This window comes from Pseudorasbora parva, chromosome 22 (assembly GCF_024679245.1).
Source record: "Pseudorasbora parva isolate DD20220531a chromosome 22, ASM2467924v1, whole genome shotgun sequence".
Taxonomy (NCBI): Eukaryota; Metazoa; Chordata; class Actinopteri; order Cypriniformes; family Gobionidae; genus Pseudorasbora; species Pseudorasbora parva.
The window spans coordinates 4,715,286-4,740,373 of NC_090193.1; the positions used below are offsets into that span (position 1 = coordinate 4,715,286).

The following is a 25,088-nucleotide window of genomic DNA, read 5'->3' on the forward strand; positions in this document are numbered from 1 at the left end:
GAGTTGAGGCAAGTTGATATTGTTGAGAAATGAGTTGATTTCTTTCTGATCTGGGTCTTTATCGGAGGAATATAATTTACTGTAAAAATTGTGAAAGATTTGATTTATTTCTTCTGGTGAGTTGGTGGAATTCCCTGCTGTGTCTCTTATCAATGGTATTGTAGCTTTTTCTTTATTTTGTTTGATTTGATTTGCCAGATATTTACCAGATTTGTTATTATGATGGAAGCTTTCTTGCCTTAGCCTAAGAATTAGGAATTGTGTATGTTTATTGATTAATTCATTCAATTTGAGTTTATATTTTCTTAATGAATCCTGAGTTTCTTCTGTTGGGTTATTGATGTTAATGTCTTCTAGTTGTTTAATTTTTTGTTCCAATTCTACCTGTTTGTCCTTTTCCTTCCTTTTTTTGTAAACAGAGAATGAAATTATTTTCCCTCTTAGTACGGCTTTTCCCGTTTCCCACAGAAGAGATGGGGATACTTCCGGGGAGTCATTCATCTCTAGAAAGCATGCCCACTCTCGTTTGAAATAACTGTCAAAATCATGATCTTTCAGGAGAGATGTGTTAAATCGCCATCTGGTAGTAGGTTTATTTCGACTAGTTGTGTTCCACTTTAATGTTACCGGGGCATGATCACTAATTACTATTGGATGGATCTTTGATTCAGAAATGTTTGATATGATAGAATTACTGGTAAGAAAGAAGTCAATGCGGGAATATGAGTGGTGTACTGGTGAGTAGAATGAGTATTCTTTACTGTTAGGATGCTGTAGACGCCAACTATCGCCAAGACCAAAATCACTCATGAACTGTTTTATGGTTTCTGCAGATTTCCAAATGCGTTTATTGCCTAAACTATTACATTTATCCATTGTTGAATCTAGAACTGTGTTGAAATCACCTGCAATTATGACTGGACAATTAGAAAATTTTGAAATTGAAGAAAAAAAAGTCTGAAAAAAAGCTGGGTCATCTGTGTTTGGGCCATATAAGTTACCAATTGTGACAGGGCTATTATTAATGGAGATGTTTATGATAACGAAACGTCCTTCAGAGTCTGTAATGGTGGAATTATGAACAAAAGTGATTTTTTTATTTATTAGAATGCATACTCCTCTTTGTTTTGTGTTGTAGTGAGCTGAGAATAAATGACTATAATTTGATGATTTAATATTTTTATAATCTGATTCTGATAGGTGTGTTTCTTGCAGGAGACATATGTCAGCTTGTAGTTTATTTAAATGATTAAAAACTTTGACCTTCTTTGTCTGAGAACCAAGTCCACGAACATTCCAGGTTACAAAAGTGATAGATGACATGTTTTAGTGAAAAATAGACAGAAATGTATATTACCGGTAATGTGTGGGCCTGTTAGTACTTTATATGTATTCATGTGAGTGTATATATTCGACTGTGTGTAGTAGTGTATATGTGTGTGTGCAATGTTGTTAGCAGAATAACATAAATACAAAAACAACTGACAGAATATACACAGCAGAACAGCAACAACAAAATAGAAACCATTAAATACCAACATATGGTGGGACATGGGAAGGGGGACACAAGACCTAGGTGCAAAAATATAACAACATCTAAGGTTTAAAGAAAAAAAAGAGAGAAAGAAGTGAGTGTGTTAATTTCAGTTTATGATTTATTGACTTAGGAATGTAAGTGAAGTGTCAGAAAAGCCAGGGAGTAATGTCCTTATCGCGATATAATTGTCCATCTATGTATAATTTGTCCACTGTAATGACTGCCTTTTTTCCTTCATTCATTTTCTGTTTTCGGATTGGGAAGAGTTGTTTCCGGCATTCGAGAATGTCCTTTGGGTATTGTTCATTGAGTCCATAGTTTGTTCCTTTGAGTTGTCTGCCTTGCTTCTGAACCAGCTCTTTGTGTTTATAGTGTTCGAATTTTGCGATGATCGCTCGTGGTCTGTTGTTGATGTTTTTGGATCTGATACGGTGGACACGGTGAAAGGTGATGCTCTGGACTGTTTCCGCTGGTAATTTGAGTTGTTTTATTATGAAGTCCTTGACTGATTTTTCGGGGTCGTCTGGAGTTTGTTCCGGGATGCCTGTAAAAACTAAGTTGTCCCTCATGCTGCGCGATTGCAAGTCCAAAATGTTTTCTTTGATGGTTTTATTTTCGGCGACAACGGAAGTGAGTTGAATGGTAAGTGCTTGAACGGAGTCCTTTAAAAAGTTATTTTCTTTAGTGAGAGTGTCTATCTGTTCTTGGCTGAATTCTAAGCTGTGTCGCAATTCCTGGAGTTCCTTGTGTATGACTTCTATAAGTGCAATCCTGGTATCAAGTCCGGTGAGTTTATTTTCGATTGAGAGCAAAATGTCGCTTACCTCAGTGCAGCACGTCGGTTTGGGTGATGTGGATGGTGTTGCACTTGGGCTGAAAGGTGATTCGGGACGAGGTCTCTTGGAGTTTGGAGTGAGATTACCTTTACTTTTCTTGTTGTGATCCGGTTTGTCCCTGTTCATGGTGCAGCAGAATGTGTTGTAGTGCGCGTCGATGTATTCTTCGAGATGATCCAGGTTGTATAATATTATAATCCGGAAACGGGAAGGAGAGAAAAAAAAGACGAAATGAAAGAAGTATGGAAGGGGAGGAAACCGAGAGAAAAAATAAATAAAACAGAATGTAGGTATTTCAGCTGGAATTGTTTACAATCTAGCAGACGGGAGCCGCCATCTTAGATCTCGCACCAGGTCTCGTGAGGTCTTGTGTTACTCCTGAACTCTCATCCCTCCCAGCCTCTGGTAGAGCATTTGACTGCAGATCAAGAGGTCTCCGGTTCAAATCCGGATGCCCCCTTTAGCCTGATCTGTTCTGTGGTGCATTTATACTAGCCTACTTTTCGACAAGACAGAAATATCTAAATTTTGTTTCGAGATATGGTTTTTCAGAAAGGGGGTATAGCTCAGTGGTAGAGCATTTGACTGCAGATCAAGAGGTCTCCGGCTCAAATCCGGATGCCGCCTTTGACATGTTCTCTGGTACATTCATACTAGCCTACTTTCAGACAAGCCAGACATATCTCCATTGTGCTTGCGATATGTCAGGCTTGTTTAAAACAAAGATTTTTTTTTTATTTATTTAAATGGTTTTCAAGAAAGGGGGTATAGCTCACTGGTAGAGCATTTGACTGCAGATCAAGAGGTCTCCGGTTCAAATCCGGATGCCCCCTTTGAAATGTTCTCTGGTACTTTTATACTAAAAGAAAGGGGGTATAGCTCAATGGTAGAGCATTTGACTGCAGATCAAGAGGTCTCCGTTCAAATCCGGATGCCCCCTTTGACATGTTCTCTGGTACTTTTATACTAGCCTACTTTCAGACAAGCCATACATATCTAAATTGTGTTTCATTCAAAGATTTATTTAATTATTTATGTAAGTGGCTTTCCAGAAAGGGGGTATAGCTCAGGGGTAGAGCATTTGACTGCAGATCAAGAGGTCTCCGGTTCAAATCCGGATGCCCCCTTTGACATGTTCTCTGGTACTTTTATTCTAGCCTACTTTCAAACAAACCAGACATATGTCATTTGTGCTTGCTATATGTCAGGCTTGTTGATAACAAAGATTTTTTTAATTTATTTAACTAGTTTTCAAGAAAGGCGGTATAGCTCAGTGGTAGAGCATTTGACTGCAGATCAAGAGGTCCCCGGTTCAAATCCGGATGCCCCCTTTGACATGTTCTCTGGTAATTTTATACTAGCCTACTTTCAGACAAACCAGACATATGTCATTTGTGCTTTCTATATGTCAGGCTTGTTTAAAACAAATATTTTTTAAATTTATTTAAATAGTTTTCAAGAAAGGGGGTATAGCTCAGTGGTAGAGCATTTGACTGCAGATCAAGAGGTCTCCGTTCAAATCCGGATGCCCCCTTTGACATGTTCTCTGGTACTTTTATACTAGCCTACTTTCAGACAAGCCATACATATCTAAATTGTGTTTCATTCAAAGATTTATTTAATTATTTATGTAAGCAACTTTCCAGAAAGGGGGTATAGCTCAGGGGTAGAGCATTTGACTGCAGATCAAGAGGTCTCTGGTTCAAATCCTGATGCCCCTTTTGCCATGTTTTCTGGTACTTTTGTACTAGCCTACATTCAGACAAGCCAGACATATCTCACTTGTGCTTGCGATATGTCAGGCTTGTTTAAAACAAAGATTTTTCTTTTATTTATTTAAATGGTTTTCAAGAAAGCGGGTATAGCTCAGTGGTAGAGCATTTGACTGCAGATCAAGAGGTCTCTGGTTCAAATCCAGATTCCCCCTTTGACATGTTCTCTGCTGCTTTTATACTAGCCTACTTTCAGACAAACCAGACATATGTCATTTCTGCTTGCTATATGTCAGGCATGTTTAAAACAAAGATTTTATAATTTATTTAAATAGTTTAAAAGGAAGGGGGTATAGCTCAGTGGTAGAGCATTTGACTGCAGATCAAGAGGTCTCCGGTTCAAATCCGGATGCCCCCTTTGACATGTTCTCTGGTACTTTTATACTAGCCTACTTTCAGACAAGCCAGACATATCTTAATTGTGCTTGCGATATGTCAGGCTTGTTTAAAACAAAGGTTTTTTTTTAATTTATCTAAATGGTTTTCCAGAAAGGGGGTATAGCTCAGTGGTAGAGCATTTGACTGCAGATCAAGATGTCTCCGGTTCAAATCCGGATGCCCCCTTCAGCTTGAACAAATCTGTTCTGTGGTTCATTTATACCAGCCTACTTTCAGACAAGCCAGACATATCTCACTTGTCTTTCGAGATAGGATTTGTCCAGAAATGCGGTATAGCTCAGTGGTAGAGCATTTGACTGCAGATCAAGAGGTCTCCAGTTCAAATCTGGATGCCCCCTTTGACATGTTCTCTGGTACTTTTATACTAGCCTACTTTCAGACAAGCCAGACATATCTCCATTGTGCTTGCGATATGTTAGGCTTGTTTAAAACAAAGATTTTTTTTAAATGTATTTAAATGGTTTTCCAGAAAGGGGGTATAGCTCAGTGGTAGAGCATTTGACTGCAGATCAAGAGGTCTCCGGTTCAAATCCGGATGCCCCCTTTAGCCTGACCTAATCTGTTCTGTGGTGCATTTATACTAGCCTACTTTTCGACAAGACAGAAATATCTAAATTGTGCTTCGAGATATGGTTTTTCAGAAAGGGGGTATAGCTCAGTGGTAGAGCATTTGACTGCAGATGAAGAAGTCTCCGGCTCAAATCCGGATGCCCCCTTTGACATGTTCTCTGGTACTTTCATACTAGCCTACTTTCAGACAAGCCAGACATATCTCCATTTTGCTTGCGATATGTCAGGCTTGTTTAAAACAAAGATTTTTTATTTATTTATTTAAATGGTTTTCAAGAAAGGGGGTATAGCTCACTGGTAGAGCATTTGACTGCAGATCAAGAGGTCTCCGGTTCAAATCCGGATGCCCCCTTTGAAATGTTCTCTGGTACTTTTATCCTAAAAGAAAGGGGGTATAGCTCAGTGGTAGAGCATTTGACTGCAGATCAAGAGGTCTCCAGTTCAAATCCGGATGCCCCCTTTGACATGTTCTCTGGTACTTTTATACTAGCCTACTTTCAGACAAGCCAGACATATCTCCATTGTGCTTGCGATATGTTAGGCTTGTTTAAAACAAAGATTTTTTTAAATGTATTTAAATGGTTTTCAAGAAAGGGGGTATAGCTCAGTGGTAGAGCATTTGACTGCAGATCAAGAGATCTCCGGTTCAAATCCGGATTCTCCCTTTAGCCTGACCTAATCTGTTCTGTGGTGCATTTATACTAGCCTACTTTTCGACAAGACAGAAATATCTAAATTGTGTTTCGAGATATGATTTTCCAGAAAGGGGGTATAGCTCAGTGGTAGAGCATTTGACTGCAGATCAAGAGGTCTCCGGCTCAAATCCGGATGCCGCCTTTGACATGTTCTCTGGTACTTTCATGCTAGCCTACTTTCAGACAAAACAGACATATCTCTATTGTGCTTGCGATATGTCAGGCTTGTTTAAAACAAAGATTTTTTATTTATTTATTTAAATGGTTTTCAAGAAAGGGGGTATAGCTCACTGGTAGAGCATTTGACTGCAGATCAAGAGGTCTCCGGTTCAAATCCGGATGCCCCCTTTGACATGTTCTCTGGTACTTTTATACTAAAAGAAAGGGGGTATAGCTCAGTGGTAGAGCATTTGACTGCAGATCAAGAGGTCTCCGTTCAAATCCGGATGCCCCCTTTGACATGTTCTCTGGTACTTTTATACTAGCCTACTTTCAGACAAGCCATACATATCTAAATTGTGTTTCATTCAAAGATTTATTTAATTATTTATGTAAGTGGCTTTGCAGAAAGGGGGTATAGCTCAGGGGTAGAGCATTTGACTGCAGATCAAGAGGTCTCCGTTCAAATCCGGATGCCCCCTTTGACATGTTCTCTGCTGCTTTTATACTAGCCTACTTTCAGACAAACCAGACATATGTCATTTGTGCTTGCTATATGTCAGGCTTGTTTAAAACAAAGATTTTATAATTTATTTAAATAGTTTAAAAGGAAGGGGGTATAGCTCAGTGGTAGAGCATTTGACTGCAGATCAAGAGGTCTCCGATTCAAATCCCGATGCCCCCTTTGACATGTTCTCTGGTACTTTTATACTAGCCTACTTTCAGACAAGCCAGACATATCTTAATTGTGCTTGCGATATGTCAGGCTTGTTTAAAACAAAGGTATTTTTATTTTTATTTAAATGGTTTTCCAGAAAGTGGGTATAGCTCAGTGGTAGAGCATTTGACTGCAGATCAAGAGGTCTCCGGTTCAAATCCGGATGCCCCCCTCCGCTTGAACAAATCTGTTCTGTGGTTCATTTATACCAGCCTACTTTCAGACAAGCCAGACATATCTCACTTGTCTTTCGAGATAGGATTTTCGAGAAAGGGGGTATAGCTCAGTGGTAGAGCATTTGACTGCAGATCAAGAGGTCTCCGTTCAAATCCGGATGCCCCCTTTGACATGTTCTCTGGTACTTTTATACTAGCCTACTTTCAGACAAGCCATACATATCTAAATTGTGTTTCATTCAAAGATTTATTTAATTATTTATGTAAGTAACTTTCCAGAAAGGGGGTATAGCTCAGGGGTAGAACATTTGACTGCAGATCAAGAGGTCTATGGTTCAAATCCTGATGCCCCTTTTGCCATGTTTTCTGGTACTTTTGTACTAGCCTACATTCAGACAAGCCAGACATATCTCACTTGTGCTTGCGATATGTCAGGCTTGTTTAAAACAAAGATTTTTATTTTATTTATTTAAATGGTTTTCAAGAAAGCAGGTATAGCTCAGTGGTAGAGCATTTGACTGCAGATCAAGAGGTCTCTGGTTCAAATCCAGATTCCCCCTTTGACATGTTCTCTGCTGCTTTTATACTAGCCTACTTTCAGACAAACCAGATATATGTCATTTCTGCTTGCTATATGTCAGGCATGTTTAAAACAAAGATTTTATAATTTATTTAAATAGTTTAAAAGGAAGGGGGTATAGCTCAGTGGTAGAGCATTTGACTGCAGATCAAGAGGTCTCCGGTTCAAATCCGGATGCCCCCTTTAGCCTGACCTAATCTGTTCTGTGGTGCATTTATACTAGCCTACTTTTCGACAAGACAGAAATATCTAAATTGTGTTTCGAGATGTGGTTTTTCAGAAAGGGTGTATAGCTCAGTGGTAGAGCATTTGACTGCAGATCAAGAGGTCTCCGGCTCAAATCCGGATGCCCCCTTTGACATGTTCTCTGGTACTTTCATACTAGCCTACTTTCAGACAAGCCAGACATATCTCCATTGTGCTTGCGATATGTCAGGCTTGTTTAAAACAAAGATTTTTTATTTATTTATTTAAATGGTTTTCAAGAAAGGGGGTATAGCTCACTGGTAGAGCATTTGACTGCAGATCAAGAGGTCTCCGGTTCAAATCCGGATGCCCCCTTTGAAATGTTCTCTGGTACTTTTATACTAAAAGAAAGGGGGTATAGCTCAGTGGTAGAGCATTTGACTGCAGATCAAGAGGTCTCCGGTTCAAATCCGGATGCCCCCTTTGACATGTTCTCTGGTACTTTCATACTAGCCTACTTTCAGATAAGCCAGACATATCTCCATTGTGCTTGCGATATGTTAGGCTTGTTTAAAACAAAGATTTTTTTTTAAATGTATTTAAATGGTTTTCAAGAAAGGGGGTATAGCTCAGTGGTAGAGCATTTGACTGCAGATAAAGAGGTCTCCGGTTCAAATCCGGATGCCCCCTTTAGCCTGACCTAATCTGTTCTGTGGTGCATTTATACTAGCCTACTTTTCGACAAGACAGAAATATCTAAATTGTGTTTCGAGATATGGTTTTCCAGAAAGGGGGTATAGCTCAGTGGTAGAGCATTTGACTGCAGATCAAGAGGTCTCCGGCTCAAATCCGGATGCCCCCTTTGACATGTTCTCTGGTACTTTCATATTAGCCTACTTTCAGACAAAACAGACATATCTCTATTGTGCTTGCGATATGTCAGGCTTGTTTAAAACAAAGATTTTTTTTTTATTTATTTAAATGGTTTTCAAGAAAGGGGGTATAGCTCACTGGTAGAGCATTTGACTGCAGATCAAGAGGTCTCCGGTTCAAATCCGGATGCCCCCTTTGAAATGTTCTCTGGTACTTTTATACTAAAAGAAAGGGGGTATAGCTCAATGGTAGAGCATTTGACTGCAGATCAAGAGGTCTCCGTTCAAATCCGGATGCCCCCTTTGACATGTTCTCTGGTACTTTTATACTAGCCTACTTTCAGACAAGCCATACATATCTAAATTGTGTTTCATTCAAAGATTTATTTAATTATTTATGTAAGTGGCTTTCCAGAAAGGGGGTATAGCTCAGGGGTAGAGCATTTGACTGCAGATCAAGAGGTCTCCGGTTCAAATCCGGATGCCCCCTTTGACATGTTCTCTGGTACTTTTATTCTAGCCTACTTTCAAACAAACCAGACATATGTCATTTGTGCTTGCTATATGTCAGGCTTGTTGATAACAAAGATTTTTTTAATTTATTTAACTAGTTTTCAAGAAAGGCGGTATAGCTCAGTGGTAGAGCATTTGACTGCAGATCAAGAGGTCCCCGGTTCAAATCCGGATGCCCCCTTTGACATGTTCTCTGGTAATTTTATACTAGCCTACTTTCAGACAAACCAGACATATGTCATTTGTGCTTTCTATATGTCAGGCTTGTTTAAAACAAATATTTTTTAAATTTATTTAAATAGTTTTCAAGAAAGGGGGTATAGCTCAGTGGTAGAGCATTTGACTGCAGATCAAGAGGTCTCCGTTCAAATCCGGATGCCCCCTTTGACATGTTCTCTGGTACTTTTATACTAGCCTACTTTCAGACAAGCCATACATATCTAAATTGTGTTTCATTCAAAGATTTATTTAATTATTTATGTAAGCAACTTTCCAGAAAGGGGGTATAGCTCAGGGGTAGAGCATTTGACTGCAGATCAAGAGGTCTCTGGTTCAAATCCTGATGCCCCTTTTGCCATGTTTTCTGGTACTTTTGTACTAGCCTACATTCAGACAAGCCAGACATATCTCACTTGTGCTTGCGATATGTCAGGCTTGTTTAAAACAAAGATTTTTATTTTATTTATTTAAATGGTTTTCAAGAAAGCGGGTATAGCTCAGTGGTAGAGCATTTGACTGCAGATCAAGAGGTCTCTGGTTCAAATCCAGATTCCCCCTTTGACATGTTCTCTGCTGCTTTTATACTAGCCTACTTTCAGACAAACCAGACATATGTCATTTCTGCTTGCTATATGTCAGGCATGTTTAAAACAAAGATTTTATAATTTATTTAAATAGTTTAAAAGGAAGGGGGTATAGCTCAGTGGTAGAGCATTTGACTGCAGATCAAGAGGTCTCCGGTTCAAATCCGGATGCCCCCTTTGACATGTTCTCTGGTACTTTTATACTAGCCTACTTTCAGACAAGCCAGACATATCTTAATTGTGCTTGCGATATGTCAGGCTTGTTTAAAACAAAGGTTTTTTTTTAATTTATCTAAATGGTTTTCCAGAAAGGGGGTATAGCTCAGTGGTAGAGCATTTGACTGCAGATCAAGATGTCTCCGGTTCAAATCTGGATGCCCCCTTTGACATGTTCTCTGGTACTTTTATACTAGCCTACTTTCAGACAAGCCAGACATATCTCCATTGTGCTTGCGATATGTTAGGCTTGTTTAAAACAAAGATTTTTTTTAAATGTATTTAAATGGTTTTCCAGAAAGGGGGTATAGCTCAGTGGTAGAGCATTTGACTGCAGATCAAGAGGTCTCCGGTTCAAATCCGGATGCCCCCTTTAGCCTGACCTAATCTGTTCTGTGGTGCATTTATACTAGCCTACTTTTCGACAAGACAGAAATATCTAAATTGTGCTTCGAGATATGGTTTTTCAGAAAGGGGGTATAGCTCAGTGGTAGAGCATTTGACTGCAGATGAAGAAGTCTCCGGCTCAAATCCGGATGCCCCCTTTGACATGTTCTCTGGTACTTTCATACTAGCCTACTTTCAGACAAGCCAGACATATCTCCATTTTGCTTGCGATATGTCAGGCTTGTTTAAAACAAAGATTTTTTATTTATTTATTTAAATGGTTTTCAAGAAAGGGGGTATAGCTCACTGGTAGAGCATTTGACTGCAGATCAAGAGGTCTCCGGTTCAAATCCGGATGCCCCCTTTTGAAATGTTCTCTGGTACTTTTATCCTAAAAGAAAGGGGGTATAGCTCAGTGGTAGAGCATTTGACTGCAGATCAAGAGGTCTCCAGTTCAAATCCGGATGCCCCCTTTGACATGTTCTCTGGTACTTTTATACTAGCCTACTTTCAGACAAGCCAGACATATCTCCATTGTGCTTGCGATATGTTAGGCTTGTTTAAAACAAAGATTTTTTTAAATGTATTTAAATGGTTTTCAAGAAAGGGGGTATAGCTCAGTGGTAGAGCATTTGACTGCAGATCAAGAGATCTCCGGTTCAAATCCGGATTCTCCCTTTAGCCTGACCTAATCTGTTCTGTGGTGCATTTATACTAGCCTACTTTTCGACAAGACAGAAATATCTAAATTGTGTTTCGAGATATGATTTTCCAGAAAGGGGGTATAGCTCAGTGGTAGAGCATTTGACTGCAGATCAAGAGGACTCCGGCTCAAATCCGGATGCCGCCTTTGACATGTTCTCTGGTACTTTCATGCTAGCCTACTTTCAGACAAAACAGACATATCTCTATTGTGCTTGCGATATGTCAGGCTTGTTTAAAACAAAGATTTTTTATTTATTTATTTAAATGGTTTTCAAGAAAGGGGGTATAGCTCACTGGTAGAGCATTTGACTGCAGATCAAGAGGTCTCCGGTTCAAATCCGGATGCCCCCTTTGACATGTTCTCTGGTACTTTTATACTAAAAGAAAGGGGGTATAGCTCAGTGGTAGAGCATTTGACTGCAGATCAAGAGGTCTCCGTTCAAATCCGGATGCCCCCTTTGACATGTTCTCTGGTACTTTTATACTAGCCTACTTTCAGACAAGCCATACATATCTAAATTGTGTTTCATTCAAAGATTTATTTAATTATTTATGTAAGTGGCTTTGCAGAAAGGGGGTATAGCTCAGGGGTAGAGCATTTGACTGCAGATCAAGAGGTCTCCGTTCAAATCCGGATGCCCCCTTTGACATGTTCTCTGCTGCTTTTATACTAGCCTACTTTCAGACAAACCAGACATATGTCATTTGTGCTTGCTATATGTCAGGCTTGTTTAAAACAAAGATTTTATAATTTATTTAAATAGTTTAAAAGGAAGGGGGTATAGCTCAGTGGTAGAGCATTTGACTGCAGCTCAAGAGGTCTCCGATTCAAATCCCGATGCCCCCTTTGACATGTTCTCTGGTACTTTTATACTAGCCTACTTTCAGACAAGCCAGACATATCTTAATTGTGCTTGCGATATGTCAGGCTTGTTTAAAACAAAGGTATTTTTATTTTTATTTAAATGGTTTTCCAGAAAGTGGGTATAGCTCAGTGGTAGAGCATTTGACTGCAGATCAAGAGGTCTCCGGTTCAAATCCGGATGCCCCCCTCCGCTTGAACAAATCTGTTCTGTGGTTCATTTATACCAGCCTACTTTCAGACAAGCCAGACATATCTCACTTGTCTTTCGAGATAGGATTTTCGAGAAAGGGGGTATAGCTCAGTGGTAGAGCATTTGACTGCAGATCAAGAGGTCTCCGTTCAAATCCGGATGCCCCCTTTGACATGTTCTCTGGTACTTTTATACTAGCCTACTTTCAGACAAGCCATACATATCTAAATTGTGTTTCATTCAAAGATTTATTTAATTATTTATGTAAGTAACTTTCCAGAAAGGGGGTATAGCTCAGGGGTAGAACATTTGACTGCAGATCAAGAGGTCTCTGGTTCAAATCCTGATGCCCCTTTTGCCATGTTTTCTGGTACTTTTGTACTAGCCTACATTCAGACAAGCCAGACATATCTCACTTGTGCTTGCGATATGTCAGGCTTGTTTAAAACAAAGATTTTTATTTTATTTATTTAAATGGTTTTCAAGAAAGCAGGTATAGCTCAGTGGTAGAGCATTTGACTGCAGATCAAGAGGTCTCTGGTTCAAATCCAGATTCCCCCTTTGACATGTTCTCTGCTGCTTTTATACTAGCCTACTTTCAGACAAACCAGACATATGTCATTTCTGCTTGCTATATGTCAGGCATGTTTAAAACAAAGATTTTATAATTTATTTAAATAGTTTAAAAGGAAGGGGGTATAGCTCAGTGGTAGAGCATTTGACTGCAGATCAAGAGGTCTCCGGTTCAAATCCGGATGCCCCCTTTGACATGTTCTCTGGTACTTTTATACTAGCCTACTTTCAGACAAGCCAGACATATCTTAATTGTGCTTGCGATATGTCAGGCTTGTTTAAAACAAAGGTTTTTTTTAATTTATCTAAATGGTTTTCCAGAAAGGGGGTATAGCTCAGTGGTAGAGCATTTGACTGCAGATCAAGAGGTCTCCGGTTCAAATCCGGATGCCCCCTTCAGCTTGAACAAATCTGTTCTGTGGTTCATTTATACCAGCCTACTTTCAGACAAGCCAGACATATCTCACTTGTCTTTCGAGATAGGATTTGTCCAGAAATGGGGTATAGCTAAGTGGTAGAGCATTTGACTGCAGATCAAGAGGTCTCCGGTTCAAATCTGGATGCCCCCTTTGACATGTTCTCTGGTACTTTTATACTAGCCTACTTTCAGACAAGCCAGACATATCTCCATTGTGCTTGCGATATGTTAGGCTTGTTTAAAACAAAGATTTTTTTTTAAATGTATTTAAATGGTTTTCAAGAAAGGGGGTATAGCTCAGTGGTAGAGCATTTGACTGCAGATCAAGAGGTCTCCGGTTCAAATCCGGATGCCCCCTTTAGCCTGACCTAATCTGTTCTGTGGTGCATTTATACTAGCCTACTTTTCGACAAGACAGAAATATCTAAATTGTGTTTCGAGATGTGGTTTTTCAGAAAGGGTGTATAGCTCAGTGGTAGAGCATTTGACTGCAGATCAAGAGGTCTCCGGCTCAAATCCGGATGCCCCCTTTGACATGTTCTCTGGTACTTTCATACTAGCCTACTTTCAGACAAGCCAGACATATCTCCATTGTGCTTGCGATATGTCAGGCTTGTTTAAAACAAAGATTTTTTATTTATTTATTTAAATGGTTTTCAAGAAAGGGGGTATAGCTCACTGGTAGAGCATTTGACTGCAGATCAAGAGGTCTCCGGTTCAAATCCGGATGCCCCCTTTGAAATGTTCTCTGGTACTTTTATACTAAAAGAAAGGGGGTATAGCTCAGTGGTAGAGCATTTGACTGCAGATCAAGAGGTCTCCGGTTCAAATCCGGATGCCCCCTTTGACATGTTCTCTGGTACTTTCATACTAGCCTACTTTCAGATAAGCCAGACATATCTCCATTGTGCTTGCGATATGTTAGGCTTGTTTAAAACAAAGATTTTTTTTTAAATGTATTTAAATGGTTTTCAAGAAAGGGGGTATAGCTCAGTGGTAGAGCATTTGACTGCAGATAAAGAGGTCTCCGGTTCAAATCCGGATGCCCCCTTTAGCCTGACCTAATCTGTTCTGTGGTGCATTTATACTAGCCTACTTTTCGACAAGACAGAAATATCTAAATTGTGTTTCGAGATATGGTTTTCCAGAAAGGGGGTATAGCTCAGTGGTAGAGCATTTGACTGCAGATCAAGAGGTCTCCGGCTCAAATCCGGATGCCGCCTTTGACATGTTCTCTGGTACTTTCATATTAGCCTACTTTCAGACAAAACAGACATATCTCTATTGTGCTTGCGATATGTCAGGCTTGTTTAAAACAAAGATTTTTTTTTTATTTATTTAAATGGTTTTCAAGAAAGGGGGTATAGCTCACTGGTAGAGCATTTGACTGCAGATCAAGAGGTCTCCGGTTCAAATCCGGATGCCCCCTTTGAAATGTTCTCTGGTACTTTAATACTAAAAGAAAGGGGGTATAGCTCAATGGTAGAGCATTTGACTGCAGATCAAGAGGTCTCCGTTCAAATCCGGATGCCCCCTTTGACATGTTCTCTGGTACTTTTATACTAGCCTACTTTCAGACAAGCCATACATATCTAAATTGTGTTTCATTCAAAGATTTATTTAATTATTTATGTAAGTGGCTTTCCAGAAAGGGGGTATAGCTCAGGGGTAGAGCATTTGACTGCAGATCAAGAGGTCTCCGGTTCAAATCCGGATGCCCCCTTTGACATGTTCTCTGGTACTTTTATTCTAGCCTACTTTCAAACAAACCAGACATATGTCATTTGTGCTTGCTATATGTCAGGCTTGTTGATAACAAAGATTTTTTTAATTTATTTAACCAGTTTTCAAGAAAGGCGGTATAGCTCAGTGGTAGAGCATTTGACTGCAGATCAAGAGGTCCCCGGTTCAAATCCGGATGCCCCCTTTGACATGTTCTCTGGTAATTTTATACTAGCCTACTTTCAGACAAACCAGACATATGTCATTTGTGCTTTCTATATGTCAGGCTTGTTTAAAACAAATATTTTTTAAATTTATTTAAATAGTTTTCAAGAAAGGGGGTATAGCTCAGTGGTAGAGCATTTGACTGCAGATCAAGAGGTCTCCGTTCAAATCCGGATGCCCCCTTTGACATGTTCTCTGGTACTTTTATACTAGCCTACTTTCAGACAAGCCATACATATCTAAATTGTGTTTCATTCAAAGATTTATTTAATTATTTATGTAAGCAACTTTCCAGAAAGGGGGTATAGCTCAGGGGTAGAGCATTTGACTGCAGATCAAGAGGTCTCTGGTTCAAATCCTGATGCCCCTTTTGCCATGTTTTCTGGTACTTTTGTACTAGCCTACATTCAGACAAGCCAGACATATCTCACTTGTGCTTGCGATATGTCAGGCTTGTTTAAAACAAAGATTTTTATTTTATTTATTTAAATGGTTTTCAAGAAAGCGGGTATAGCTCAGTGGTAGAGCATTTGACTGCAGATCAAGAGGTCTCTGGTTCAAATCCAGATTCCCCCTTTGACATGTTCTCTGCTGCTTTTATACTAGCCTACTTTCAGACAAACCAGACATATGTCATTTCTGCTTGCTATATGTCAGGCATGTTTAAAACAAAGATTTTATAATTTATTTAAATAGTTTAAAAGGAAGGGGGTATAGCTCAGTGGTAGAGCATTTGACTGCAGATCAAGAGGTCTCCGGTTCAAATCCGGATGCCCCCTTTGACATGTTCTCTGGTACTTTTATACTAGCCTACTTTCAGACAAGCCAGACATATCTTAATTGTGCTTGCGATATGTCAGGCTTGTTTAAAACAAAGGTTTTTTTTTAATTTATCTAAATGGTTTTCCAGAAAGGGGGTATAGCTCAGTGGTAGAGCATTTGACTGCAGATCAAGATGTCTCCGGTTCAAATCCGGATGCCCCCTTTAGCCTGACCTAATCTGTTCTGTGGTGCATTTATACTAGCCTACTTTTCGACAAGACAGAAATATCTAAATTGTGTTTCGAGATATGGTTTTCCAGAAAGGGGGTATAGCTCAGTGGTAGAGCATTTGACTGCAGATCAAGAGGTCTCCGGCTCAAATCCGGATGCCGCCTTTGACATGTTCTCTGGTACTTTCATACTAGCCTACTTTCAGACAAAACAGACATATCTCTATTGTGCTTGTGATATGTCAGGCTTGTTTAAAACAAAGATTTTTTATTTATTTATTTAAATGGTTTTCAAGAAAGGGGGTATAGCTCACTGGTAGAGCATTTGACTGCAGATCAAGAGGTCTCCGGTTCAAATCCGGATGCCCCCTTTGAAATGTTCTCTGGTACTTTTATACTAAAAGAAAGGGGGTATAGCTCAATGGTAGAGCATTTGACTGCAGATCAAGAGGTCTCCGTTCAAATCCGGATGCCCCCTTTGACATGTTCTCTGGTACTTTTATACTAGCCTACTTTCAGACAAGCCATACATATCTAAATTGTGTTTCATTCAAAGATTTATTTAATTATTTATGTAAGTGGCTTTCCGGAAAGGGGGTATAGCTCAGGGGTAGAGCATTTGACTGCAGATCAAGAGGTCTCCGGTTCAAATCCGGATGCCCCCTTTGACATGTTCTCTGGTACTTTTATTCTAGCCTACTTTCAAACAAACCAGACATATGTCATTTGTGCTTGCTATATGTCAGGCTTGTTGATAACAAAGATTTTTTTAATTTATTTAACTAGTTTTCAAGAAAGGCGGTATAGCTCAGTGGTAGAGCATTTGACTGCAGATCAAGAGGTCCCCGGTTCAAATCCGGATGCCCCCTTTGACATGTTCTCTGGTAATTTTATACTAGCCTACTTTCAGACAAACCAGACATATGTCATTTGTGCTTTCTATATGTCAGGCTTGTTTAAAACAAATATTTTTTAAATTTATTTAAATAGTTTTCAAGAAAGGGGGTATAGCTCAGTGGTAGAGCATTTGACTGCAGATCAAGAGGTCTCCGTTCAAATCCGGATGCCCCCTTTGACATGTTCTCTGGTACTTTTATACTAGCCTACTTTCAGACAAGCCATACATATCTAAATTGTGTTTCATTCAAAGATTTATTTAATTATTTATGTAAGTAACTTTCCAGAAAGGGGGTATAGCTCAGGGGTAGAGCATTTGACTGCAGATCAAGAGGTCTCTGGTTCAAATCCTGATGCCCCTTTTGCCATGTTTTCTGGTACTTTTGTACTAGCCTACATTCAGACAAGCCAGACATATCTCACTTGTGCTTGCGATATGTCAGGCTTGTTTAAAACAAAGATTTTTATTTTATTTATTTAAATGGTTTTCAAGAAAGCGGGTATAGCTCAGTGGTAGAGCATTTGACTGCAGATCAAGAGGTCTCTGGTTCAAATCCAGATTCCCCCTTTGACATGTTCTCTGCTGCTTTTATACTAGCCTACTTTCAGACAAACCAGACATATGTAATTTCTGCTTGCTATATGTCAGGCATGTTTAAAACAAAGATTTTATAATTTATTTAAATAGTTTAAAAGGAAGGGGGTATAGCTCAGTGGTAGAGCATTTGACTGCAGATCAAGAGGTCTCCAGTTCAAATCCGGATGCCCCCTTTGACATGTTCTCTGGTACTTTTATACTAGCCTACTTTCAGACAAGCCAGACATATCTCCATTGTGCTTGCGATATGTTAGGCTTGTTTAAAACAAAGATTTTTTTAAATGTATTTAAATGGTTTTCAAGAAAGGGGGTATAGCTCAGTGGTAGAGCATTTGACTGCAGATCAAGAGATCTCCGGTTCAAATCCGGATGCTCCCTTTAGCCTGACCTAATCTGTTCTGTGGTGCATTTATACTAGCCTACTTTTCGACAAGACAGAAATATCTAAATTGTGTTTCGAGATATGATTTTCCAGAAAGGGGGTATAGCTCAGTGGTAGAGCATTTGACTGCAGATCAAGAGGTCTCCGGCTCAAATCCGAATGCCGCCTTTGACATGTTCTCTGGTACTTTCATGCTAGCCTACTTTCAGACAAAACAGACATATCTCTATTGTGCTTGCGATATGTCAGGCTTGTTTAAAACAAAGATTTTTTATTTATTTATTTAAATGGTTTTCAAGAAAGGGGGTATAGCTCACTGGTAGAGCATTTGACTGCAGATCAAGAGGTCTCCGGTTCAAATCCGGATGCCCCCTTTGACATGTTCTCTGGTACTTTTATACTAAAAGAAAGGGGGTATAGCTCAGTGGTAGAGCATTTGACTGCAGATCAAGAGGTCTCCGTTCAAATCCGGATGCCCCCTTTGACATGTTCTCTGGTACTTTTATACTAGCCTACTTTCAGACAAGCCATACATATCTAAATTGTGTTTCATTCAAAGATTTATTTAATTATTTATGTAAGTGGCTTTGCAGAAAGGGGGTATAGCTCAGGGGTAGAGCATTTGACTGCAGATCAAGAGGTCTCCGTTCAAATCCGGATGCCCCCTTTGACATGTTCTCTGCTGCTTTTATACTAGCCTACTTTCAGACAAACCAGACATATGTCATTTGTGCTTGCTATATGTCAGGCTTGTTTAAAACAAAGATTTTATAATTTATTTAAATAGTTTAAAAGGAAGGGGGTATAGCTCAGTGGTAGAGCATTTGACTGCAGATCAAGAGGTCTCCGATTCAAATCCGGATGCCCCCTTTGACATGTTCTCTGGTACTTTTATACTAGCCTACTTTCAGACAAGCCAGACATATCTTAATTGTGCTTGCGATATGTCAGGCTTGTTTAAAACAAAGGTATTTTTATTTTTATTTAAATGGTTTTCCAGAAAGGGTGTATAGCTCAGTGGTAGAGCATTTGACTGCAGATCAAGAGGTCTCCGGTTCAAATCCGGATGCCCCCTTCCGCTTGAACAAATCTGTTCTGTGGTTCATTTATACCAGCCTACTTTCAGACAAGCCAGACATATCTCACTTGTCTTTCGAGATAGGATTTTCGAGAAAGGGGGTATAGCTCAGTGGTAGAGCATTTGACTGCAGATCAAGAGGTCTCCGTTTCAAATCCGGATGCCCCCTTTGACATGTTCTCTGGTACTTTTATACTTGCCTACTTTCAGACAAGCCAGACATATCTCCATTGTGCTTGCGATATGTTAGGCTTGTTTAAAACAAAGATTTTTTTTAAATGTATTTAAATGGTTTTCAAGAGAGGGGGTATAGCTCAGTGGTAGAGCATTTGACTGCAGATCAAGAGGTCTCCGGTTCAAATCCGGATGCCCCCTTTAGCCTGACCTAATCTGTTCTGTGGTGCATTTATACTAGCCTACTTTTCGACAAGACAGAAATATCTAAATTGTGTTTCGAGATATGGTTTTTCAGAAAGGGGGTATAGCTCAGTGGTAGAGCATTTGACTGCAGATCAAGAGGTCTCCGGCTCAAATCCGGATGCCCCCTTTGATATGTTCTCTGGTACTTTCATACTAGCCTACTTTCAGACAAGCCAGACATATCTCCATTGTGCTTGCGATATGTCAGGCTTGTTTAAAACAAAGATTTTTTTTTTATTTATTTAAATGGTTTTCAAGAAAGGGGGTATAGCTCACTGGTAGAGCATTTGACTGCAGATCAAGAGGTCTCCGGTTCAAATCCGGATGCCCCCTTTGAAATGTTCTCTGGTACTTTTATACTAAAAGAAAGGGGGTATAGCTCAGTGGTAGAGCATTTGACTGCAGATCAAGAGGTCTCCGGTTCAAATCCGGATGCCCCCTTTGACATGTTCTCTGGTTCTTTTATACTAGCCTACTTTCAGACAAGCCAGACATATCTCCATTGTGCTTGCGATATGTCAGGCTTGTTTAAAACAAAGATTTTTTTTTATTTATTTAAATGGTTTTCAAGAAAGGGGGTATAGCTCACTGGTAGAGCATTTGACTGCAGATCAAGAGGTCTCCGGTTCAAATCCGGATGCCCCCTTTGAAATGTTCTCTGGTACTTTTATACTAAAAGAAAGGGGGTATAGCTCAGTGGTAGAGCATTTGACTGCAGATCAAGAGTTACCCGGTTCAAATCCAGATGCCCCCTTTAGCTTGACCTAATCTGTTATGTGGTTCATTTATATCAGCCTACTTTCAGACAAGCCATACATATCTAAATTGTGTTTCATTCAAAGATTTATTTTATTATTTATTTAAGTGGCTTTTCAAAAAGGGGGTGTAGCTCAGGGGTAGAGCATTTGACTGCAGATCAAGAGGTCTCCGGTTCAAATCCGGATGCTCCCTTTGACATGTTCTCTGGTACTTTTATACTAGCCTACTTTCAGACAAGCCAGACATATCTCCACTGTGCTTGCGATATGTCAGGCTTGTTTAAAACAAAGATTTTTAAAAAAATTATTTAAATGGTTTTCAAGAAAGGGGGTATAGCTCAGGGGTAGAGCATTTGACTGCAGATCAAGAGGTCTCCGGTTCAAATCCGGATGCCCCCTTTGACATGTTCTCTGGTACATTTATACTAGCCTACTTTCAGACAAACCAGACATATGTCATTTGTGCTTGCTATATGTCAGGCTTGTTTAAAACAAAGATTTTATAATTTATTTAAATAGTTTAAAAGGAAGGGGGTATAGCTCAGTGGTAGAGCATTTGACTGCAGATCAAGAGGTCTCCGATTCAAATCCGGATGCCCCCTTTGACATGTTCTCTGGTACTTTTATACTAGCCTACTTTCAGACAAGCCAGACATATCTTAATTGTGCTTGCGATATGTCAGGCTTGTTTAAAACAAAGGTATTTTTATTTTTATTTAAATGGTTTTCCAGAAAGGGGGTATAGCTCAGTGGTAGAGCATTTGACTGCAGATCAAGAGGTCTCCGGTTCAAATCCGGATGCCCCCTTCCGCTTGAACAAATCTGTTCTGTGGTTCATTTATACCAGCCTACTTTCAGACAAGCCAGACATATCTCACTTGTCTTTCGAGATAGGATTTTCGAGAAAGGGGGTATAGCTCAGTGGTAGAGCATTTGACTGCAGATCAAGAGGTCTCCGTTTCAAATCCGGATGCCCCCTTTGACATGTTCTCTGGTACTTTTATACTTGCCTACTTTCAGACAAGCCAGACATATCTCCATTGTGCTTGCGATATGTTAGGCTTGTTTAAAACAAAGATTTTTTTTAAATGTATTTAAATGGTTTTCAAGAGAGGGGGTATAGCTCAGTGGTAGAGCATTTGACTGCAGATCAAGAGGTCTCCGGTTCAAATCCGGATGCCCCCTTTAGCCTGACCTAATCTGTTCTGTGGTGCATTTATACTAGCCTACTTTTCGACAAGACAGAAATATCTAAATTGTGTTTCGAGATATGGTTTTTCAGAAAGGGGGTATAGCTCAGTGGTAGAGCATTTGACTGCAGATCAAGAGGTCTCCGGCTCAAATCCGGATGCCCCCTTTGATATGTTCTCTGGTACTTTCATACTAGCCTACTTTCAGACAAGCCAGACATATCTCCATTGTGCTTGCGATATGTCAGGCTTGTTTAAAACAAAGATTTTTTTTTTATTTATTTAAATGGTTTTCAAGAAAGGGGGTATAGCTCACTGGTAGAGCATTTGACTGCAGATCAAGAGGTCTCCGGTTCAAATCCGGATGCCCCCTTTGAAATGTTCTCTGGTACTTTTATACTAAAAGAAAGGGGGTATAGCTCAGTGGTAGAGCATTTGACTGCAGATCAAGAGGTCTCCGGTTCAAATCCGGATGCCCCCTTTGACATGTTCTCTGGTTCTTTTATACTAGCCTACTTTCAGACAAGCCAGACATATCTCCATTGTGCTTGCGATATGTCAGGCTTGTTTAAAACAAAGATTTTTTTTTATTTATTTAAATGGTTTTCAAGAAAGGGGGTATAGCTCACTGGTAGAGCATTTGACTGCAGATCAAGAGTTACCCGGTTCAAATCCAGATGCCCCCTTTAGCTTGACCTAATCTGTTATGTGGTTCATTTATATCAGCCTACTTTCAGACAAGCCATACATATCTAAATTGTGTTTCATTCAAAGATTTATTTTATTATTTATTTAAGTGGCTTTTCAAAAAGGGGGTGTAGCTCAGGGGTAGAGCATTTGACTGCAGATCAAGAGGTCTCCGGTTCAAATCCGGATGCTCCCTTTGACATGTTCTCTGGTACTTTTATACTAGCCTACTTTCAGACAAGCCAGACATATCTCCACTGTGCTTGCGATATGTCAGGCTTGTTTAAAACAAAGATTTTTAAAAAAATTATTTAAATGGTTTTCAAGAAAGGGGGTATAGCTCAGGGGTAGAGCATTTGACTGCAGATCAAGAGGTCTCCGGTTCAAATCCGGATGCCCCCTTTGACATGTTCTCTGGTACATTTATACTAGCCTACTTTCAGACAAACCAGACATATGTCATTTGTGCTTGCTATATGTCGGTTTGTTAAAACAAAGATTATTTTAAATTTATTTAAAAAAAATTCAAGAAAGGGGGTATAGCTCAGTGGTAGAGCATTTGACTGCAGATCAAGAGGTCTCCGGTTCAAATCCGGATGCCCCCTTCCGCTTGAACAAATCTGTTCTGTGGTTCATTTATACCAGCCTACTTTCAGACAAGCCAGACATATCTCACTTGTCTTTCGAGATAGGATTTTCGAGAAAGGGGGTATAGCTCAGTGGTAGAGCATTTGACTGCAGATCAAGAGGTCTCCGGTTCAAATCTGGATGCCCCCTTTGACATGTTCTCTGGTACTTTTATACTAGCCTACTTTCAGACAAGCCAGACATATCTCCATTGTGCTTGCGATATGTTAGGCTTGTTTAAAACAAAGATTTTTTTTTAAATGTATTTAAATGGTTTTCAAGAAAGGGGGTATAGCTCAGTGGTAGAGCATTTGACTGCAGATCAAGAGGTCTCCGGTTCAAATCCGGATGCCCCCTTTAGCCTGACCTAATCTGTTCTGTGGTGCATTTATACTAGCCTACTTTCAGACAAGCCAGACATATCTCACTTGTCTTTCGAGATAGGATTTTCGAGAAAGGGGGTATAGCTCAGTGGTAGAGCATTTGACTGCAGATCAAGAGGTCTCCGGCTCAAATCCGGATGCCCCCTTTGACATGTTCTCTGGTACTTTCATACTAGCCTACTTTCAGACAAGCCAGACATATCTCCATTTTGCTTGCGATATGTCAGGCTTGTTTAAAACAAAGATTTTTTATTTATTTATTTAAATGGTTTTCAAGAAAGGGGGTATAGCTCACTGGTAGAGCATTTGACTGCAGATCAAGAGGTCTCCGCTTCAAATCCGGATGCCCCCTTTGAAATGTTCTCTGGTACTTTTATCCTAAAAGAAAGGGGGTATAGCTCAGTGGTAGAGCATTTGACTGCAGATCAAGAGGTCTCCAGTTCAAATCCGGATGCCCCCTTTGACATGTTCTCTGGTACTTTTATACTAGCCTACTTTCAGACAAGCCAGACATATCTCCATTGTGCTTGCGATATGTTAGGCTTGTTTAAAACAAAGATTTTTTTAAATGTATTTAAATGGTTTTCAAGAAAGGGGGTATAGCTCAGTGGTAGAGCACTTGACTGCAGATCAAGAGATCTCCGGTTCAAATCCGGATGCTCCCTTTAGCCTGACCTAATCTGTTCTGTGGTGCATTTATACTAGCCTACTTTTCGACAAGACAGAAATATCTAAATTGTGTTTCGAGATATGATTTTCCAGAAAGGGGGTATAGCTCAGTGGTAGAGCATTTGACTGCAGATCAAGAGGTCTCCGGCTCAAATCCGGATGCCGCCTTTGACATGTTCTCTGGTACTTTCATGCTAGCCTACTTTCAGACAAAACAGACATATCTCTATTGTGCTTGCGATATGTCAGGCTTGTTTAAAACAAAGATTTTTTATTTATTTATTTAAATGGTTTTCAAGAAAGGGGGTATAGCTCACTGGTAGAGCATTTGACTGCAGATCAAGAGGTCTCCGGTTCAAATCCGGATGCCCCCTTTGACATGTTCTCTGGTACTTTTATACTAAAAGAAAGGGGGTATAGCTCAGTGGTAGAGCATTTGACTGCAGATCAAGAGGTCTCCGTTCAAATCCGGATGCCCCTTTGACATGTTCTCTGGTACTTTTATACTAGCCTACTTTCAGACAAGCCATACATATCTAAATTGTGTTTCATTCAAAGATTTATTTAATTATTTATGTAAGTGGCTTTGCAGAAAGGGGGTATAGCTCAGGGGTAGAGCATTTGACTGCAGATCAAGAGGTCTCCGTTCAAATCCGGATGTCCCCTTTGACATGTTCTCTGCTGCTTTTATACTAGCCTACTTTCAGACAAACCAGACATATGTCATTTGTGCTTGCTATATGTCAGGCTTGTTTAAAACAAAGATTTTATAATTTATTTAAATAGTTTAAAAGGAAGGGGGTATAGCTCAGTGGTAGAGCATTTGACTGCAGATCAGGAGGTCTCCGATTCAAATCCGGATGCCCCCTTTGACATGTTCTCTGGTACTTTTATACTAGCCTACTTTCAGACAAGCCAGACATATCTTAATTGTGCTTGCGATATGTCAGGCTTGTTTAAAACAAAGGTATTTTTATTTTTATTTAAATGGTTTTCCAGAAAGGGGGTATAGCTCAGTGGTAGAGCATTTGACTGCAGATCAAGAGGTCTCCGGTTCAAATCCGGATGCCCCCTTCCGCTTGAACAAATCTGTTCTGTGGTTCATTTATACCAGCCTACTTTCAGACAAGCCAGACATATCTCACTTGTCTTTCGAGATAGGATTTTCGAGAAAGGGGGTATAGCTCAGTGGTAGAGCATTTGACTGCAGATCAAGAGGTCTCCGGTTCAAATCCGGATGCCCCCTTTGACATGTTCTCTGGTACTTTTATACTTGCCTACTTTCAGACA

The 25,088-nt window shown here is 39.7% G+C and overlaps 45 non-coding genes across 45 annotated transcripts; all 45 read left to right on the top strand.

Annotated features, from left to right (window-relative positions):
• Positions 1-3,428: 3,428 nt before the first annotated feature.
• Positions 3,429-3,500, top strand: trnac-gca (transfer RNA cysteine (anticodon GCA)). The gene has a single exon. It is a non-coding gene; the product is annotated as a tRNA-Cys (tRNA).
• Positions 3,501-3,632: 132 nt separating this feature from the next.
• trnac-gca (transfer RNA cysteine (anticodon GCA)) lies at positions 3,633-3,704 on the top strand. The gene has a single exon. It is a non-coding gene; the product is annotated as a tRNA-Cys (tRNA).
• Positions 3,705-4,431: 727 nt separating this feature from the next.
• On the top strand, positions 4,432-4,503 carry trnac-gca (transfer RNA cysteine (anticodon GCA)). Its single transcript has one exon. It is a non-coding gene; the product is annotated as a tRNA-Cys (tRNA).
• A 134-nt stretch (positions 4,504-4,637) lies between these two features.
• trnac-gca (transfer RNA cysteine (anticodon GCA)) lies at positions 4,638-4,709 on the top strand. Its single transcript has one exon. It is a non-coding gene; the product is annotated as a tRNA-Cys (tRNA).
• A 307-nt stretch (positions 4,710-5,016) lies between these two features.
• Positions 5,017-5,088, top strand: trnac-gca (transfer RNA cysteine (anticodon GCA)). Its single transcript has one exon. It is a non-coding gene; the product is annotated as a tRNA-Cys (tRNA).
• Positions 5,089-5,502: 414 nt separating this feature from the next.
• On the top strand, positions 5,503-5,574 carry trnac-gca (transfer RNA cysteine (anticodon GCA)). Its single transcript has one exon. It is a non-coding gene; the product is annotated as a tRNA-Cys (tRNA).
• A 133-nt stretch (positions 5,575-5,707) lies between these two features.
• Positions 5,708-5,779, top strand: trnac-gca (transfer RNA cysteine (anticodon GCA)). The gene has a single exon. It is a non-coding gene; the product is annotated as a tRNA-Cys (tRNA).
• Positions 5,780-7,553: 1,774 nt separating this feature from the next.
• trnac-gca (transfer RNA cysteine (anticodon GCA)) lies at positions 7,554-7,625 on the top strand. Its single transcript has one exon. It is a non-coding gene; the product is annotated as a tRNA-Cys (tRNA).
• Positions 7,626-8,039: 414 nt separating this feature from the next.
• trnac-gca (transfer RNA cysteine (anticodon GCA)) lies at positions 8,040-8,111 on the top strand. The gene has a single exon. It is a non-coding gene; the product is annotated as a tRNA-Cys (tRNA).
• A 307-nt stretch (positions 8,112-8,418) lies between these two features.
• On the top strand, positions 8,419-8,490 carry trnac-gca (transfer RNA cysteine (anticodon GCA)). The gene has a single exon. It is a non-coding gene; the product is annotated as a tRNA-Cys (tRNA).
• Positions 8,491-8,918: 428 nt separating this feature from the next.
• On the top strand, positions 8,919-8,990 carry trnac-gca (transfer RNA cysteine (anticodon GCA)). The gene has a single exon. It is a non-coding gene; the product is annotated as a tRNA-Cys (tRNA).
• A 132-nt stretch (positions 8,991-9,122) lies between these two features.
• Positions 9,123-9,194, top strand: trnac-gca (transfer RNA cysteine (anticodon GCA)). Its single transcript has one exon. It is a non-coding gene; the product is annotated as a tRNA-Cys (tRNA).
• A 727-nt stretch (positions 9,195-9,921) lies between these two features.
• trnac-gca (transfer RNA cysteine (anticodon GCA)) lies at positions 9,922-9,993 on the top strand. Its single transcript has one exon. It is a non-coding gene; the product is annotated as a tRNA-Cys (tRNA).
• A 340-nt stretch (positions 9,994-10,333) lies between these two features.
• On the top strand, positions 10,334-10,405 carry trnac-gca (transfer RNA cysteine (anticodon GCA)). The gene has a single exon. It is a non-coding gene; the product is annotated as a tRNA-Cys (tRNA).
• Positions 10,406-10,820: 415 nt separating this feature from the next.
• On the top strand, positions 10,821-10,892 carry trnac-gca (transfer RNA cysteine (anticodon GCA)). Its single transcript has one exon. It is a non-coding gene; the product is annotated as a tRNA-Cys (tRNA).
• A 133-nt stretch (positions 10,893-11,025) lies between these two features.
• On the top strand, positions 11,026-11,097 carry trnac-gca (transfer RNA cysteine (anticodon GCA)). The gene has a single exon. It is a non-coding gene; the product is annotated as a tRNA-Cys (tRNA).
• Positions 11,098-12,871: 1,774 nt separating this feature from the next.
• trnac-gca (transfer RNA cysteine (anticodon GCA)) lies at positions 12,872-12,943 on the top strand. Its single transcript has one exon. It is a non-coding gene; the product is annotated as a tRNA-Cys (tRNA).
• Positions 12,944-13,076: 133 nt separating this feature from the next.
• trnac-gca (transfer RNA cysteine (anticodon GCA)) lies at positions 13,077-13,148 on the top strand. The gene has a single exon. It is a non-coding gene; the product is annotated as a tRNA-Cys (tRNA).
• A 308-nt stretch (positions 13,149-13,456) lies between these two features.
• Positions 13,457-13,528, top strand: trnac-gca (transfer RNA cysteine (anticodon GCA)). Its single transcript has one exon. It is a non-coding gene; the product is annotated as a tRNA-Cys (tRNA).
• A 414-nt stretch (positions 13,529-13,942) lies between these two features.
• trnac-gca (transfer RNA cysteine (anticodon GCA)) lies at positions 13,943-14,014 on the top strand. Its single transcript has one exon. It is a non-coding gene; the product is annotated as a tRNA-Cys (tRNA).
• An 807-nt stretch (positions 14,015-14,821) lies between these two features.
• On the top strand, positions 14,822-14,893 carry trnac-gca (transfer RNA cysteine (anticodon GCA)). Its single transcript has one exon. It is a non-coding gene; the product is annotated as a tRNA-Cys (tRNA).
• Positions 14,894-15,025: 132 nt separating this feature from the next.
• Positions 15,026-15,097, top strand: trnac-gca (transfer RNA cysteine (anticodon GCA)). Its single transcript has one exon. It is a non-coding gene; the product is annotated as a tRNA-Cys (tRNA).
• A 727-nt stretch (positions 15,098-15,824) lies between these two features.
• Positions 15,825-15,896, top strand: trnac-gca (transfer RNA cysteine (anticodon GCA)). Its single transcript has one exon. It is a non-coding gene; the product is annotated as a tRNA-Cys (tRNA).
• A 134-nt stretch (positions 15,897-16,030) lies between these two features.
• Positions 16,031-16,102, top strand: trnac-gca (transfer RNA cysteine (anticodon GCA)). Its single transcript has one exon. It is a non-coding gene; the product is annotated as a tRNA-Cys (tRNA).
• A 600-nt stretch (positions 16,103-16,702) lies between these two features.
• On the top strand, positions 16,703-16,774 carry trnac-gca (transfer RNA cysteine (anticodon GCA)). Its single transcript has one exon. It is a non-coding gene; the product is annotated as a tRNA-Cys (tRNA).
• Positions 16,775-16,906: 132 nt separating this feature from the next.
• trnac-gca (transfer RNA cysteine (anticodon GCA)) lies at positions 16,907-16,978 on the top strand. Its single transcript has one exon. It is a non-coding gene; the product is annotated as a tRNA-Cys (tRNA).
• A 727-nt stretch (positions 16,979-17,705) lies between these two features.
• trnac-gca (transfer RNA cysteine (anticodon GCA)) lies at positions 17,706-17,777 on the top strand. Its single transcript has one exon. It is a non-coding gene; the product is annotated as a tRNA-Cys (tRNA).
• Positions 17,778-17,910: 133 nt separating this feature from the next.
• Positions 17,911-17,982, top strand: trnac-gca (transfer RNA cysteine (anticodon GCA)). The gene has a single exon. It is a non-coding gene; the product is annotated as a tRNA-Cys (tRNA).
• A 1,385-nt stretch (positions 17,983-19,367) lies between these two features.
• On the top strand, positions 19,368-19,439 carry trnac-gca (transfer RNA cysteine (anticodon GCA)). The gene has a single exon. It is a non-coding gene; the product is annotated as a tRNA-Cys (tRNA).
• A 100-nt stretch (positions 19,440-19,539) lies between these two features.
• trnac-gca (transfer RNA cysteine (anticodon GCA)) lies at positions 19,540-19,611 on the top strand. The gene has a single exon. It is a non-coding gene; the product is annotated as a tRNA-Cys (tRNA).
• Positions 19,612-19,853: 242 nt separating this feature from the next.
• On the top strand, positions 19,854-19,925 carry trnac-gca (transfer RNA cysteine (anticodon GCA)). The gene has a single exon. It is a non-coding gene; the product is annotated as a tRNA-Cys (tRNA).
• Positions 19,926-20,569: 644 nt separating this feature from the next.
• Positions 20,570-20,641, top strand: trnac-gca (transfer RNA cysteine (anticodon GCA)). The gene has a single exon. It is a non-coding gene; the product is annotated as a tRNA-Cys (tRNA).
• A 336-nt stretch (positions 20,642-20,977) lies between these two features.
• trnac-gca (transfer RNA cysteine (anticodon GCA)) lies at positions 20,978-21,049 on the top strand. The gene has a single exon. It is a non-coding gene; the product is annotated as a tRNA-Cys (tRNA).
• Positions 21,050-21,355: 306 nt separating this feature from the next.
• On the top strand, positions 21,356-21,427 carry trnac-gca (transfer RNA cysteine (anticodon GCA)). Its single transcript has one exon. It is a non-coding gene; the product is annotated as a tRNA-Cys (tRNA).
• Positions 21,428-21,527: 100 nt separating this feature from the next.
• Positions 21,528-21,599, top strand: trnac-gca (transfer RNA cysteine (anticodon GCA)). The gene has a single exon. It is a non-coding gene; the product is annotated as a tRNA-Cys (tRNA).
• A 242-nt stretch (positions 21,600-21,841) lies between these two features.
• On the top strand, positions 21,842-21,913 carry trnac-gca (transfer RNA cysteine (anticodon GCA)). Its single transcript has one exon. It is a non-coding gene; the product is annotated as a tRNA-Cys (tRNA).
• A 536-nt stretch (positions 21,914-22,449) lies between these two features.
• On the top strand, positions 22,450-22,521 carry trnac-gca (transfer RNA cysteine (anticodon GCA)). Its single transcript has one exon. It is a non-coding gene; the product is annotated as a tRNA-Cys (tRNA).
• A 131-nt stretch (positions 22,522-22,652) lies between these two features.
• trnac-gca (transfer RNA cysteine (anticodon GCA)) lies at positions 22,653-22,724 on the top strand. The gene has a single exon. It is a non-coding gene; the product is annotated as a tRNA-Cys (tRNA).
• Positions 22,725-22,824: 100 nt separating this feature from the next.
• trnac-gca (transfer RNA cysteine (anticodon GCA)) lies at positions 22,825-22,896 on the top strand. The gene has a single exon. It is a non-coding gene; the product is annotated as a tRNA-Cys (tRNA).
• A 135-nt stretch (positions 22,897-23,031) lies between these two features.
• Positions 23,032-23,103, top strand: trnac-gca (transfer RNA cysteine (anticodon GCA)). Its single transcript has one exon. It is a non-coding gene; the product is annotated as a tRNA-Cys (tRNA).
• Positions 23,104-23,203: 100 nt separating this feature from the next.
• Positions 23,204-23,275, top strand: trnac-gca (transfer RNA cysteine (anticodon GCA)). The gene has a single exon. It is a non-coding gene; the product is annotated as a tRNA-Cys (tRNA).
• Positions 23,276-23,517: 242 nt separating this feature from the next.
• On the top strand, positions 23,518-23,589 carry trnac-gca (transfer RNA cysteine (anticodon GCA)). The gene has a single exon. It is a non-coding gene; the product is annotated as a tRNA-Cys (tRNA).
• A 133-nt stretch (positions 23,590-23,722) lies between these two features.
• Positions 23,723-23,794, top strand: trnac-gca (transfer RNA cysteine (anticodon GCA)). The gene has a single exon. It is a non-coding gene; the product is annotated as a tRNA-Cys (tRNA).
• A 1,006-nt stretch (positions 23,795-24,800) lies between these two features.
• Positions 24,801-24,872, top strand: trnac-gca (transfer RNA cysteine (anticodon GCA)). The gene has a single exon. It is a non-coding gene; the product is annotated as a tRNA-Cys (tRNA).
• Positions 24,873-24,972: 100 nt separating this feature from the next.
• Positions 24,973-25,044, top strand: trnac-gca (transfer RNA cysteine (anticodon GCA)). Its single transcript has one exon. It is a non-coding gene; the product is annotated as a tRNA-Cys (tRNA).
• Positions 25,045-25,088: the final 44 nt, after the last annotated feature.